We start from the raw sequence: 13,792 nt of genomic DNA, 5'->3' as shown, positions 1-13,792 counted from the left end.
ATTTTTTTGGTCCCAAAAAAGCATATAACAGGCTACGGCATTGGTGGACATGGGCACAGAAGCTTGTCATTTATGGTGATCTGACTAAATTTCAAAGAAACAGAGTAATGATTGGTGGTTTTCAGGGACAGACCATTCCTGTTACCCAAACATGGTTGAAACTGGGAGTTGAGCGCCTCTCGCACTGGGAGTATAAAGTGTCTATTGCCCCAGTCCTGAGTACATCAGGTCAGATTCTCCAGACAACTATAGGAGAGTTCAGACAAAGAGAGAACTGTATTAGTATCTGGGCAGTACAGGCAATATTAAGACACCATGCAAGACATGAGCCTATTCCCCTTCCCAGTCCACGCAGAATCACTAATAGTAAACAGGATAGACTCCCAGGGGAAAGGGGTAGGAAGAAATATCTAGAACAGTGCAGTAGTTAGAAAAAGTAGAGATCATAAGGCCTGCAAGCAGCCCATATAATTTCCCCATATGGCCAGTGCAGAGGCCAGGTGGCACGTAGAGAGTGACAGTGGATTACACAGAGTTAAACAAGATCATGCCACCCATTCACACAGCCATTCCCTATATTGCCTTTTCAATGAACACACTGAGTAGGGAGATAGAAACTTACCATTGTGTCCTAGACCTGGCTAATGCATTCTTCAGCATTCCTATCCATGAAGATTCACAAGACAAGTGTCACAGTGCATTAGATCCTTATATTAGGGAAGACTCACTCTTCAACCATCCCAATCATTAGATCTTGCTGTGAAGGGGTGGAGTGTATGGGAATTGTTGTCATGGCCTGAACTATTGATTGAGCAGCTGGGGAAAGGATCAAGTCAGCCCTGGGAGCACAGGTGAAGGCAATTCACCTGTATGACAGAAAGACCTTATTTAAGGGCTGGCTGGCACTGGAGAAGGATCTTTTTCTGGATGTCCCTTCTTGGTGGAGTTCTCTTTTATGAGCTTTGGTCATGGGTGAGCTGCCTTTTTTTTCTTCCCATATAACACTTTTCTATTGTATTAGTTTCTTTGTCATTATGTTTCTTATATCACTGTTCTGTTTGTTACATGCTGAGATAGGTGTATAGCTTTTTTTCCTTCTATGTTTCTGAGCTGTGGAGAATGCTGCTGGTTCTGTAAAAATCTTTTCTAAAGGAGACACTGTATTATTCTCTATGTGTAGTTATTTTCTTTCATCTGCTTTTTCACAAGGAAATACTTTCTTCTAATTTACAATAAGATCAGGAAGTTATTTTTATTTTTCTTCACTGTGAATTTTTTACTTAATGTTCTGCTTGACTTCCAATCCTTTTTCACCTTCTGTCCAGAAAACCCAATATTATGATTTAAAGTTTTCCAGAACTGAGGAAGATCTGAGTGTGGACCTTGCCTCATGGTAGGAGGGTAAGCATTTATCAGCATTAGAAACACTCATGAAAATCTTAATCTAAATCTATGCAAGAGCAGCAAGCTGTTACCATTAGCTCCATTGAGAATTAGGTCATGGTTGTTGTTGTTTCTACCTTAACTGAAAAAGGGAATGCTCCCTAAAATAGGATATTTTTCATCACAGATAGTGTAAGCTTTGGCATCCCTAATGGGTGAAGGCGCATCTAAGGGAAGAGTAAAAGAAATCTTAAGAAGAAATGCAGGTACATATCCTAATAATGCTCTCACACGTAGTTGATAATACTTCAGATTTTGTAATAGTTTTCTGTCCTGTGAGATGCTCAAGTCTCATGGCTTCTGGTTTTTAAAAAAAAAAAAAAAAACTTACTAAATAGCTGTGGTATAGTGCTGAGCTTCCCTGGGCTTCACTGACCTAAGTAAAATAATGACTCATCTGACCAGTAGATGCATGTGTTTATAAGAATATATTTCTGTGATCTGGTAGCTTACTGAGGGAGCATTACCAAGAAGACAGATCTGAACTCCCAAGAAAAAAGTATCATGGTAATGGAAAATCCCCAGACAGTCACAAATGGCTGTAAGTTATAATTTGAAAAGTGAAAGTTGAATGTTAGTAAAATCTTCAAAGCAGTAGTGGAACAGGCTACTAATGTGGTTATGAAGTAAAATCTTTAGAGACTTGAGTAGATAAGGCTGGGTTTAGTCATGCTTCAGGTAGAATGCTGTACTTGATTACCTCCAGAAGTCTCTTCCAGCTGACATCTCTATGAGAATAAAAGCATAAGGAAGTGTGGTACATGTCTACCAAGATTTGTAAATATTATCTGATATGATTAACACCATTTTCTATAAGGCTAGATCAGAATTCTGCTTCAAGCTCTTTGTAACCACATCAGAAGGAGGTGTCTGCCCCAGTCAGAATGAGGATAAGATCAAAAGACAGAAATACTTTCTCTAGGGATCCTGCTTTAAAAGACCATTTCCAACCTAGCTGGCATCATATTATAACTAACCATTTTGAACTGTAGTGCAGAAAGCAAGGAAGATTTGGAAGTTTCCACTCTGATTGTGAGAAGTGACCTCTAAGGAACTGAATATCAATTGGCCTTTCTCCTTCTGATTGATGTCTTTCCTACTGTGAAAGAAATCTATAGCTGTTAACAAGACAGCTTGCAATGATTAGTTGCTCTGTTCAATGACCTCTTCTTTTTTTATTGCCACTTTCTTAATTATAATAAATTAACTGCCATGTTTTTCTTTCTAAATGCTATGGAGTTGTGATGTGTGTTTCAGATCAGTACTACTACTAAAAACTCATTAAAGAACATGACTGTGGTAAGAACCACTTAAGAATACCATGTGATCCTCTTGCATGCAAATACTCTTGAAGTAGAAAATACTCTTGAGTAGAAAAAGAGAAAATTAGGAATAAAAATATTTGGCAGATAACTATCTTATTTCACTCTTTCTTATTCCCAGCATGTAAGTATATAAGTATATCAAATAATTAGAAGACAATAACCATTTTTGACAAGGAAATTTCCTTTCTATGCCCAGCTTGTGATGACATCTACCCTTGCTTTCTTCAGTTCCCCTTTTCAGTTTGATCATGGATTTAAACAGGCACCTTTTCATGCTCTCTATCACTGGTGAGCCATTCTTTCTCCTGACTGCTTTTTGTTGTTTTCAGTATTCTCTCAGGATCCATCCCCCTTCTTGTACTTTGCAATCAGCACTACATATCTATTATACCACTACTTCTCTTAAAAAGGCTGGGTCATCATTTTAGAGTTGTTTCTAACTCATTAATTTAGATTTTACTGTTGTTATTCTTGTCAGAAGAAAAGACTGGATACTGTGATAATTTTACAATTGATAAGATGCACGTTTTTGCCTCAGCCACCAATTTTATCTTTTTTCATTTACATTCTGCCTCAGAAGAATGCTTATCCAACCGCTTTCATCCACTATGCTCTTTAATATCTCTTCACCCTGAGTAGCATCTCTGAGGTTATTTGTTTTTCTACCTGCTTCCTGCCTGTGATCAGAAACGACACAACTCCATATAGATGAGGATATAACTTTTTTTTTCCTTTTCTTGCTAACTCTTTTATTCTTTGTACTCCAGTAATAGAACAAGCTGTATTTACAGACATCTCCACTGATACAGTGGGAGAGTAATGAGATGGAGATGCATACGTGTATTTGCAAAACCAGATGTCATTCTGCCACGTGAGCCAATGGCTCACTCCTGGTGACTTTTGGAATGTACTGGATTCTGTAGGAGACACCTCTCTGATGTACCTTATTGCATGTTGTAGGACAACATGGTCTAGTTGGCAGACTGTGCTGGATCCTGGCAGCAGGATCTGTTCTGTTCAAAGGATTTGGTGTGCTTTGAGACAACCCTCTGTGCTCTCCCAGCTCCTCAGGCTCATATAAAACTCCCTGTGACAGGGCAGCAGCTCTCTGGGGATGTGGCAGTGGAGCTATGGAGGAAGAATGAGGCCTTGCAGATGAGCAGTTAGTGGCCTAATAAATATGGAATGAGGGAAAATAGCACACAGAGGGTAAATAGATGAAATAATAGTAACAAAATATTAAAGTGCATTCCATTTTTTTTGTGCTACATTCTTTTGTTTTCTGTGGTGTCAGCTGTTTAGTGATGTTTGTGAGCAGCCCTCAAAGGTTTATAAGACTATCTATTTCTAGTGTGGGTGGATCTATTTCCACTTGATTTTGAGAGTTGCCTTTTAATCACAAATACCATTCAGCTGTGCATTGAGCTTAAGCTCTGTGCAAATCCCTTAGATACACCAGAACAACTTGTCTGTTTAAAGTGCAATCCCTGAGAACTTTGTGAGCTGGAAATGTCTGCAGAAGGAGGTATTTGCTCTGAATTCACAGAGTGCTATGGAAAACACCCCCAGGTTTCATTAACAAACAGCTGACATGGGGGGGAAGGGGGGATTGAAAGGCCCGGGATTCTTAACTTTCAAACTCTAGCAACTTATAGTGACCATAAAAATATCTTGGACTGCAGGAAGAAGGTACAATTGACACACACAGATGGAAGGAAGTGAGGGAACTTGACAGAATAGAAGGTCAGAGGCCATGAATTCCTTGTCATCTAACAGCAATGCTGTGTTCCTACCTAGCATGCGGAATGGTGTAGTTGCCTTAGTCATCCCTAGGGATGCACAGAAGCTGTCTGCAGTACCTTGAGCCTGCCCTGGCTCCAAGTGTCCCAGTTCTTGTAGAACAGCTCACAGTAACGTGTCTGAGAAGTGGCAGTTTTGAAATCCGGGAGATGCCAAGCAGAGGCTACACAGATAAACTCTTTATTCCTTGGTGTTTATATTGAGCTTGCTGTAATAAAAAGAAAAGAAGCTAAAATGAAATTGAATGAATGCAGGAGAGATTTTTATTGTTGTCTTTAATACAGTCGGGATTTCATTTGGTCTGCTTTGTGTTAGAGGAGTACACAAAAATCTGAGTGCTATTGGTTTTGCTGCTTATTCTTGTAGTTCTGACATTCAGCTGAAAATGCAGAAAGGTCACAGATCCAACTGCTACACCCAACAGCATCTAATGACAGTGAAATGGCAAGCAATCCACAGTGCCTAATAAGAGAGGACCGACCATCCTACACCACTGCTAAAATCTGTCTTGTTTGTTTGTTTCCTTTCTCCCATATTTTTCTATTCTGGCAAGCTTGTTTACAATTATTCTAATGTCAGGGATCTAAAATTATGTAGTTTGTGCTTATTCAATATAATATCTTTCGATTGTAATGGGCAATGTTCATTAAAAACATCCATGTGCCTTTTCTGTAATTATTAGAATAATTGATGGTGTTATTTTTCCAGCTAGTTATAAGTATCGAATACTTTACACTTATGAACCTACAGGAATATAGCAGCTGATCCGTAAGGCATTGCTTCTCTCCTGGCTCTTGATGTTTTCTGTTGCTGGCAGGTTTTCCAAATCAATTTTGAAGAAAAGATAAGTCAAGACTTATTAAAAAATATTAAATATCTCCCCCTTTAGTTTTGATGGTTTTTCAAAGGAAAAAAAGAGCATATCTAGATTCCTTTTCTTGGGGCCGGTGCTGCTTTCTCAGTTGAATGTTTTCATCAGTCATACTTCTAACAAAAGTCATTTTTTTAATTCATATACTTTATTCATGAACTTTTCCCTAGAGTTAGTTTCCTAGATTCAAAAAATTCAATGAATTTTTCTAATGAAAAATCAAACATCAAAGCTGGCAGAAATAAGGTCAATAAATATGTTATACCGTGAGGATTTGTATTTTTTATCTAATTCATTATGAACAAGAACTAACAAGCTATCTTTGGTTCAGAATGTGTTCACCAAAATCTAAACAAATCCTTGGAAGCAGGCACTTCCATGGCTGCTGATGTTGGCAGGACCATACATTGCATTAGTTTTCCACAGCTGGAGATCTTAATTCACAGACATTAAAAGAATCAAATTAATGTCCCTCCCTTCCTTCTCTTCCTGCTTATAAACTCATTTGAATCACAGTGTAAAATAGTGGACTAGCAGGCAAATGTTGGCTGTAGAATTAGGCACATGGGCTATGACACAGAAAAGGAGGAAATAAAAAAAAAAACTTCCATTGTTCAAACAGAGGGCAGATAAAAGTGTACGTGTGTGCAGAGGACTGAGAATTTCAGAAGTGATTGCATAAAATCTGGCTTCTATATATCTGACCTCAACAAAGCATTTAAGCTTTAGGCTCTTCCCTGAGATAAATTAGCCACCTAAGTAGAAGTTAAGAGTACAGCTGTTGTATTGAATCCAGGCTGTTGTGCTTTTTTTTTTCCTTATTTTCAGTATTGCTGAGAGTGACAGTGAAAAGGCTCTCACTGAGATCATTTGCAGTCCTGTGAAATGGTAAAGAAGCATTGGAAGTTCTCTGTGAAATCGGTTTTAATTAGTCTCTGCTGGAGGAAAAAAAATGGCAGACCACGAGGAGAGGATGAAAAAGAAAAATATGAAACATGGAGCTAGTGTCTGCAGGTTGAAGTGATGAGTGTATGGGCAGATGCTTGTAACACCTGTAATCAAGCTAAATACAAAATGTCAGAGAAAAAGCTGTTTGCTGTTTTAGAGATAAAAATAGCTTTTTCTTGTATGTGTGTGTAATAACAGTAATAATTTAACACGTACTTTGAAAAGCTCTGTTTTAGTACTGTGTCCATTATGTTGTTCATATCATATCTGTGGCCAGCTGAAGAATCTAGCATGCCTATCTTATAGTTCCAGCTCCTGTTGACACAGGACAGAAAACATCTCTTCTGCAGAGCAGAAAATCCATGTTTTGTTAGTTTCTCCTCTTCTGGAAGAAATCCCATCACCATTTTGTTTGGATCACAAATGGGAAAGCTGTAACCATCCTTGTTCTGATGGGTGGAGGGAGGAACTGTGCCCAAAATTCATTTAACATCTTTAAAGTTATCCGGTGACAACCATGACTTCTATACGTGGAACAGCCTTTTTGGTTTATTTTAAGACATCTTCAACACTTACAAGCACCTGGCCCCAAGTTTGTAACTTTAAAGACCTAACATTTTACAGAGGTTAAAATTTCTGTTCTTTTAGTGATAGGATGTTTGTCATGCTTGATGGTTGGGCTGGATGATTTTGTAGGACTTTTCCAACCTTGGTGATTCTATGATTCTGCTATGTAGCAGTCAGGGAGGTGTTCTTTCCATCTCAATCAGGTGAAAATCTATCTTAGACTTACGAGAAAGCCACAGTGTAAAAATGCATCTTAAATATATTCCTGAGCTTTATCTTGGCACAGCATATGACAGTATGCCTTTAGAATGGTTAATCAGAATTCCTCAGGCATTTACTCCTGTCTAGTGCCAAGATCACTAATCTCAGGTGAATAACACGCTCTGCAGATCTGCTGTCACTGGGCACACATTAGCTATAGGACTGCCTGCACTTAGTGAATAGGAATATCATAGACAATTATTTATCCACTTAATTTTGTAGGAAAACTAAAAGTCTGAATATTAAAATATAAATTGTGCTCAAGACTGGAATGAATGCTACATTCTGAAATGGAGTAAAGTTCATCTTCAAAGAAAGATGAGAATTCAATAGAAAAACAAATGTTTTGATAGCCTACTTAATTAGGACTTAATAACCCATTAAGTTGCATGCTGACACACCCGTATGTCCCCCTGCCACCCCCTGCCAAATTGTTGTGTCTTGCCCTAAACATTTTCACATACCTATACTGATGATGATGATTCAGCTACATAGGAATGGTAAAACTGGGACAAATTATCTAACACTTTAATCTGAATAGAAGCAAGCGTTCTACCTTGCAAATGACTTAGATCAATACAGTGCTTATTGCATACAAACTATCAACCAGTCTTCGTATATTTCACTTCTACCTTCCCCAAGAACCCTTGAACATGTGCCTGATGAAGGATAAAATATCAAAAGTTGATGGGATCAATGTAGTGTATTAAACTATGTTTTCTTAGCTCAGATATCTTCCCGCTGGCAGGAAGTTTATTATAATGCTGATGACTGGGGTGAGACAGTGCCTGGTTCTGGCATTGCTTGGAAAAGGAGGATAAATCTTTTTGAATGATGGAGTGATACAGATTGGAATACCTTCTAAATCAAGTAGAGTTCAATTGTGTTTCTTGTATTGAGGGCTGGCAGAATACTTGATGGAATATGATTATGAAGTAAAAGAGTAAGGGGTGGGTTATATTTCCTCCTGGTACGTTAGAAGTGCACCTCTCAAGCCTTCTGAAACATCATGCTGGTTTGCCACAGAGACCTTACCAATACCATGAGTCTACTAGAAGTCAATGGGTTGCATCGTATTCAGTTCTTCTGGAAGTCTGGGCATGGTTTTCATAGGCACTACATGGAAGAAATCAGAAAACAAAGTCATATGAATATTATGTAGTTCATAATTGTGCCTGTAAAGCCACATTTCATATTCAAGTACTTTCCTTTATATTCCTTTATATATTCAATTGTGGTCACATTTCATAAATGAATGGTTTTCCTTTAAAAGATTTGCAGTCTTCAGCCAGCTTATTTGATCAATCCCAGTTTACCAAGAGCAAGGCAATTGTCTCTATAAAAAGGGATTAAATGCAAAAAGAATCACATACTCTTAGATTAATGTGGAAATGTAATACAATTTTATAATCTTTGCTCAAACATAAAGCCAAACCATTATGTTTGTCCCTCAGAAGAAGTGCATTTGTAATACCTGAAAAGTAAAACACCAGTGTTATTTTAAACAGTTTATATTGTTTACAGGCTATTTATTTTCCAAATATATTTGCAGTTGAATCATCATATATTGAATCCTAAGAAACAGATATGTGGGGAAAAAATAGAATGTAATTTCAGGGAATTGTGGTGAAATGATTGCTTTGTCCTTTGCTGAAGTGAATCTTGCAGAACAAAACTCATGCTTTTTTGTTGTTGTTTTTCCAATTAATGAATTGTAACAGTTTAGTTTCAAAGAAAGATGTGCCTTACTGAACACAAGTTCATAAGTAATTTGAAAAATAAAAGCAAAAAAACAAACAGGATGGAAATCATCATGGCAAAGGACCTACGTATATGAGATGTGGTGGGTTGTCAATGCATGGCTCCTTGCATGTCAGTATGTTACCAGTCTAAGGTTAATTACATTCCTTACCACAGTTCTTACATTCCTGCAATAAATTTAAGCTTCTAATTATTATGTTAAGTAAAAACTGATAGGAGAGACGAATTCTTGTTGTGATTACATTATAATCATCCTAATGATATTTCATTTTTACATCATTAAGCAATAATTCAGTGCTGTTCAAATAGTTCTATTTAATTTTAAGAATGTAAAAATACTGTATGTATTTTGAACATAACACGTATCCCTGTGTTCTAGAAGCAGTGAAGTGAGATCTGTCTGATCTCCCAAATGCAAATTTTAAACTGATTTCAGCTTTTACAGCAAACTGATTTTTGCACTCTCCCTGCACGTGCCTCCCCCAGCTAATGCTATGTGGACAACGTGATTACTGAGAATCCACCCTTATAAATCAGAGCTAAGGGTGTGTGATACCATGAAAACTGGATAAAAGTGATACTCTTAAGAAACTGATCTGTACCTACAGTCCCCATTCCATGCCTATAGGCTGGAAACAAAGTGTTTCCATCAGATGATAGGACTCAGCATGCAGAGATTAAACAGTTATGAGGCATTGGGACTAAGAGTTGTATGTGCAGCCCTGTCTTCCCGACCTGCATCAGAAATACAGACTGAGGAACGATTACCTAGAAAATAATGCTGCTTAAGGAATAATGTTCAGGGAAAATGTCAATATAGATACAGTAAAAAATGCAAAGAAACGCCCAAAAAACCTGCTGTCACTACGATCTATAATTTTCACGTCAAGTCAGAAACATCTTTCAAGGGTAGAAGTAATGCCTGGAAACATCTTGACCGTGTTAAGCTTTTTGCAAGCTCTGTTCTTCCTATGGAGGATGACTGATAATCTTGGTGAGGAGCCTGGATTCAGTTTTCTGAAGTGGCAGATCTCAAATGCACTGAGGTGTGTATGGCTCCCAGTGCTCTTTAGCAAACCAAGAACACCAGAATGGCTGAAATGAGAGGGGCTTGAGGAGGTTGTCTGGTCCAACTCCCCTTTTGGCTGTGTGCTCTACCATTCATAATACTGGCTACTCATATCTGTAGCTCACATCTAACATCCATCAATAATTTAACTATCTTCTATAAACTATTTATAAATCAAGTTCTGGAAGGAAATGCAGCCCCAAATCTTGTGCTTTCCCTGATGGAAAACAGCTCTAAGAATATGGCCCCAAAGGTAGGTGCAGAGCTGAGTGTGGGGCCCAAGCAACCTGGATGTGTTGGAATGGCCCATCTCTGGACCTCAGCAGGATGAAAGCATGAAAACAGAGCATGCCCACTGCATGGTCTTAACTAACCCTCAGTGCAAGATAAATATTTTAGCAGTGAATTTAACAGAATATTATGCTTAACTGAATTCACTCTCCAGGAACACATTAGACCAGTGTTTCATGTGCACAGTTCAAATAAGAGCACTTTGAAGATTTTTAAATTGCTTTTTTTACCTATTTTGTGCCTCCTGCTAGATTAGTTTAGGTAAAATTCTGGCTATTTTAACAGAAGGATTCATATCACTACCAAAAAAATTATTAATTGATCTAATTCATTTTACACCACTAAAGAACACATCTTCTAGACAGACTGGCTTTGAATCTCCTGCACCTGGACTGTAGGTGAGCAGAGTTATTTGATTGTGGATGATTCTGAAGGCCAGTTTCCTAGGGTTACACATGCCATGCTTTCCATGTCAATGGCATCTCCCATGGAATGTGCAGTGAAACACGACTTGCCTAAAGGTAGCATTGCATCCTGATATTCGTACCTCATTCTGCTGAAATAATAGTTCAAAATATAAAATCCACTTTGATTACTATCTGCAGAGTACAGTAGTGTTTTCTGATCCTTCTAATAGACAAGAATTTAATCTTTCAGCAACAAAAGAAACCAATTTGTTCAAAAATGACTATACAACGGTACGTGAAATAATTTAAGACCTTATCTCACTGATTTCCATTTCTGTTTATTTATTGTTCCGTGCAAAAAGTATTCTGATAGAATTAACTTCCAAAAATGATCAGCAAGAGAGAAAATTCATAGCAGGCATGCAGATTTATGCAACTGTATCTGAAAATCCTGTCACTTAATGATTTTGTTGAATTAATCTCATATAGCCTTCACCAAATAACGCACACTTCTTTGTGCCTCAACAAACATTCAGTTTTCTGAAGTTGCACATCAGAATTATCTCCTCCTCCACGGTTCCCCGGCATCCTTCATATAACTTCTTTTCTGGTTATCTCTTGTGCAATGCACCATGTAGATAGAAGTGTCCACCAGTCTTTGGGCTGATTTGTGTAGTCATTACTCTTAGATGCATGCACGTCACTTTGGGGTGAGAGTGTTTATGTCCTAGTGGAGAACAGTCCAGAATATCACAGCTACTTGAGGAATCCACCTGAAGTACAAAAAACATGAACAAATGTCTAATAACTTCATAATACAGAGTAAACAGGCCATGCCTCAGGGAACTTAAACTCAGTGTAGACAATGCATAATGAAAATAATAATGATATTGGGGAAAATGAAGGAGAAAGCTGAGAGTTGAAACAAGCCTGGTATCTTTCTTCAATTTAACAAAAAATGCAAAAAGATCCCCTTGCTTACCTTCAAGAAGATAAGTGCTTTTGGACTCTTTGGAAAGAGGTGAAGGGTTCAAAAACAATGGCATAACAGTGATTATTTTTCTTAAATTAATATCTATGTTGAGGCTGTGATTCTTACAATTAGTTGAGCAAGAGTTTTTAGTGTGCCAAAACTGAAGGACAGCATGCAGTAACAGAAGCACTGTGAGTTGAAAGAAATAGCTATAATTTGCAGTGGAATATTTTGTATTTGTTGGATTTTTTTTGACCACGTGCCTTAAATGTTAAGTAAAAAAGTTTTTAGAAAAATTAGAACAGCTTGAAGAAGGCTTATTCTTTCTACAAGTATCCAAATTATTCTGGCTGTACTTCTCATCTGAACTGAATTTATAACTCATTACAAATCATTCTCCCTATAAATTTCTGTTGAGCATCTTTTCTTCTAAAGGCAGATTATTGTGGTTCTTGTGGTAAATAAAGGAAGTAAAGCAGACTTCTAATATTTTCTATTCTGTTCTATGATTCTATTTTATGTCTTCCAGACTCAGTTGTTAGTTTCTAATTGGCTTACAGGAAAACATTGGAGAGATCAGTTGTAGTTCTACCAAAGGGATTATTTAGAATTATGTAGCATCAGTTGGTAATTCCCGTTGCACCTGCAGTTCCTCTTGATTGGATTTCACTTGACACTTGCTGAGGATAATAAGTGGCATATTAATAAACTAACCCTGTGAATCTTTTCTACGTGTGCTAAGAAAACATAAGCTCAGTGCTAAGCTCAAGAAGACTGAATGACTGAGGAAGGTGTACAAGTTAGCCGTGGACATGAGCCACCAACAGGGACCCCAAGCAATGGGAGTCAGTTTGAACCCAGATAGTTTTGTTCTTGGTTTCCAGTTGAATGAAGAACTTTTTTCTCTATCTGAGATGCATCTCTGGGGACAAAACTGGACCTGTAGCTGGGCCAAGTTGGTCCTTTTTCACCAAAATAGAAAAGAACTATGAGTGATTCCCCTGGCCCTTTCATCTACTACAAATGTGAGAGATCCTTTCTCTGGCTCCTGGAGAGAGAGTATTTGATTCTAGCTCTTTCATTTCTGAAGAAAGACTCTGATGACAAAGCTATAAGATATCCCTGGAAAAGGAGAATGTTTGCCTTTGATACTGAAGACGCTCTGCTGTTTATAAAATAGAAGAATTTAACAGAAGAAACTTTGACCTACGTCTTTAATCTGTAAAGATGCAGTTCATAAACTACAGATGTTTAGGGCCTAAAGTTTGTGGACAATATTATAAGAATACAAAATGCAATTCCGGCTTCAAAAAAAAAAAAAAAAATTAACAAAAAATCTGCAGAGAGCAAATTTTCTCTGTTCACTCCTTAAACTGTTCTACCTTAATGGCATAAACAAAGAACACACTGAGCACCATGCCAAACTAATTTGTCTTGAACAAACAGAAGCGCTCTGCTTTTGGGGGAGATAGTCATTAAAATTGTACCTGCATCCTCAGATACCTCCTGCGTAACCAACTCGGTGATTTGCAATTAAGTGAAGTTGTTCAATACAGTAACTTGCCTTTTTTTCTCATCCTGTCCTTCAAATCATATTACAAAAGCCTTTATGCTCAGCCAGACAGCTTGCTGTAAAGAGCTCGCTTTTAAAAAAATATATGTGACATGCTCTGTACAGTCTATCATCAAATTGTCTGTGTAGCATAATCCCCACTCTGTTATGTCAAAAAGGTAGAGTGTATTCAGCTGTCTATCTCTTCTTTATGCTCGTTAAGCCTTTGATGAAGTCAGTGAGCCAAAACTAAATGAAAAAATAGATGCTCCTTTATGGAAGGGTACACAGGCATGCAGTCATTTAAAGGAAAATATGGTATGTAGTATGAAAAGAAGAATAGGTATCATTGGAGGTTATGCTATTTTTAGCTTAAATTCCCATCACGGTGCTGTTGGAGAAGCTCCCTTTGTCTCCTTTGCCTAAGGACCCTGACAACCCTTATCCATAAGGATTAGAAGAGTAGATCAGAGTGTTATGGAAAAAAAAGAGAATGTATTGTTGGTTGTCCTACCTTCAGGCGA

General features: G+C 37.7%; 1 long non-coding RNA gene across 3 annotated transcripts; it reads left to right on the top strand.

Annotated features, from left to right (window-relative positions):
• The first annotated feature begins 935 nt into the window (after positions 1–935).
• Positions 936–6,710, top strand: LOC149918004 (uncharacterized). Of its 3 annotated transcripts, none has more exons than XR_016466275.1 (4): positions 936–972; positions 1,326–1,401; positions 1,571–1,649; positions 6,268–6,710. It is a non-coding gene; the product is annotated as an uncharacterized LOC149918004 (long non-coding RNA). The 3 variants fall into 3 exon arrangements; XR_016466276.1 differs by lacking the exon at positions 6,268–6,710 and adding an exon at positions 2,436–2,692; XR_016466277.1 differs by lacking the exons at positions 1,571–1,649; positions 6,268–6,710 and adding an exon at positions 4,935–6,260.
• The last annotated feature ends 7,082 nt before the right edge of the window (positions 6,711–13,792 follow it).

The sequence above is a fragment of the Phasianus colchicus genome, chromosome 4 (genome assembly GCF_987193195.1).
Source record: "Phasianus colchicus chromosome 4, bPhaCol1.hap1.1, whole genome shotgun sequence".
NCBI lineage: Eukaryota > Metazoa > Chordata > Aves > Galliformes > Phasianidae > Phasianus > Phasianus colchicus.
The sequence above is the reverse complement of the archived record's forward strand: the minus strand, read 5'-3'. Positions and strand labels throughout refer to the sequence as shown.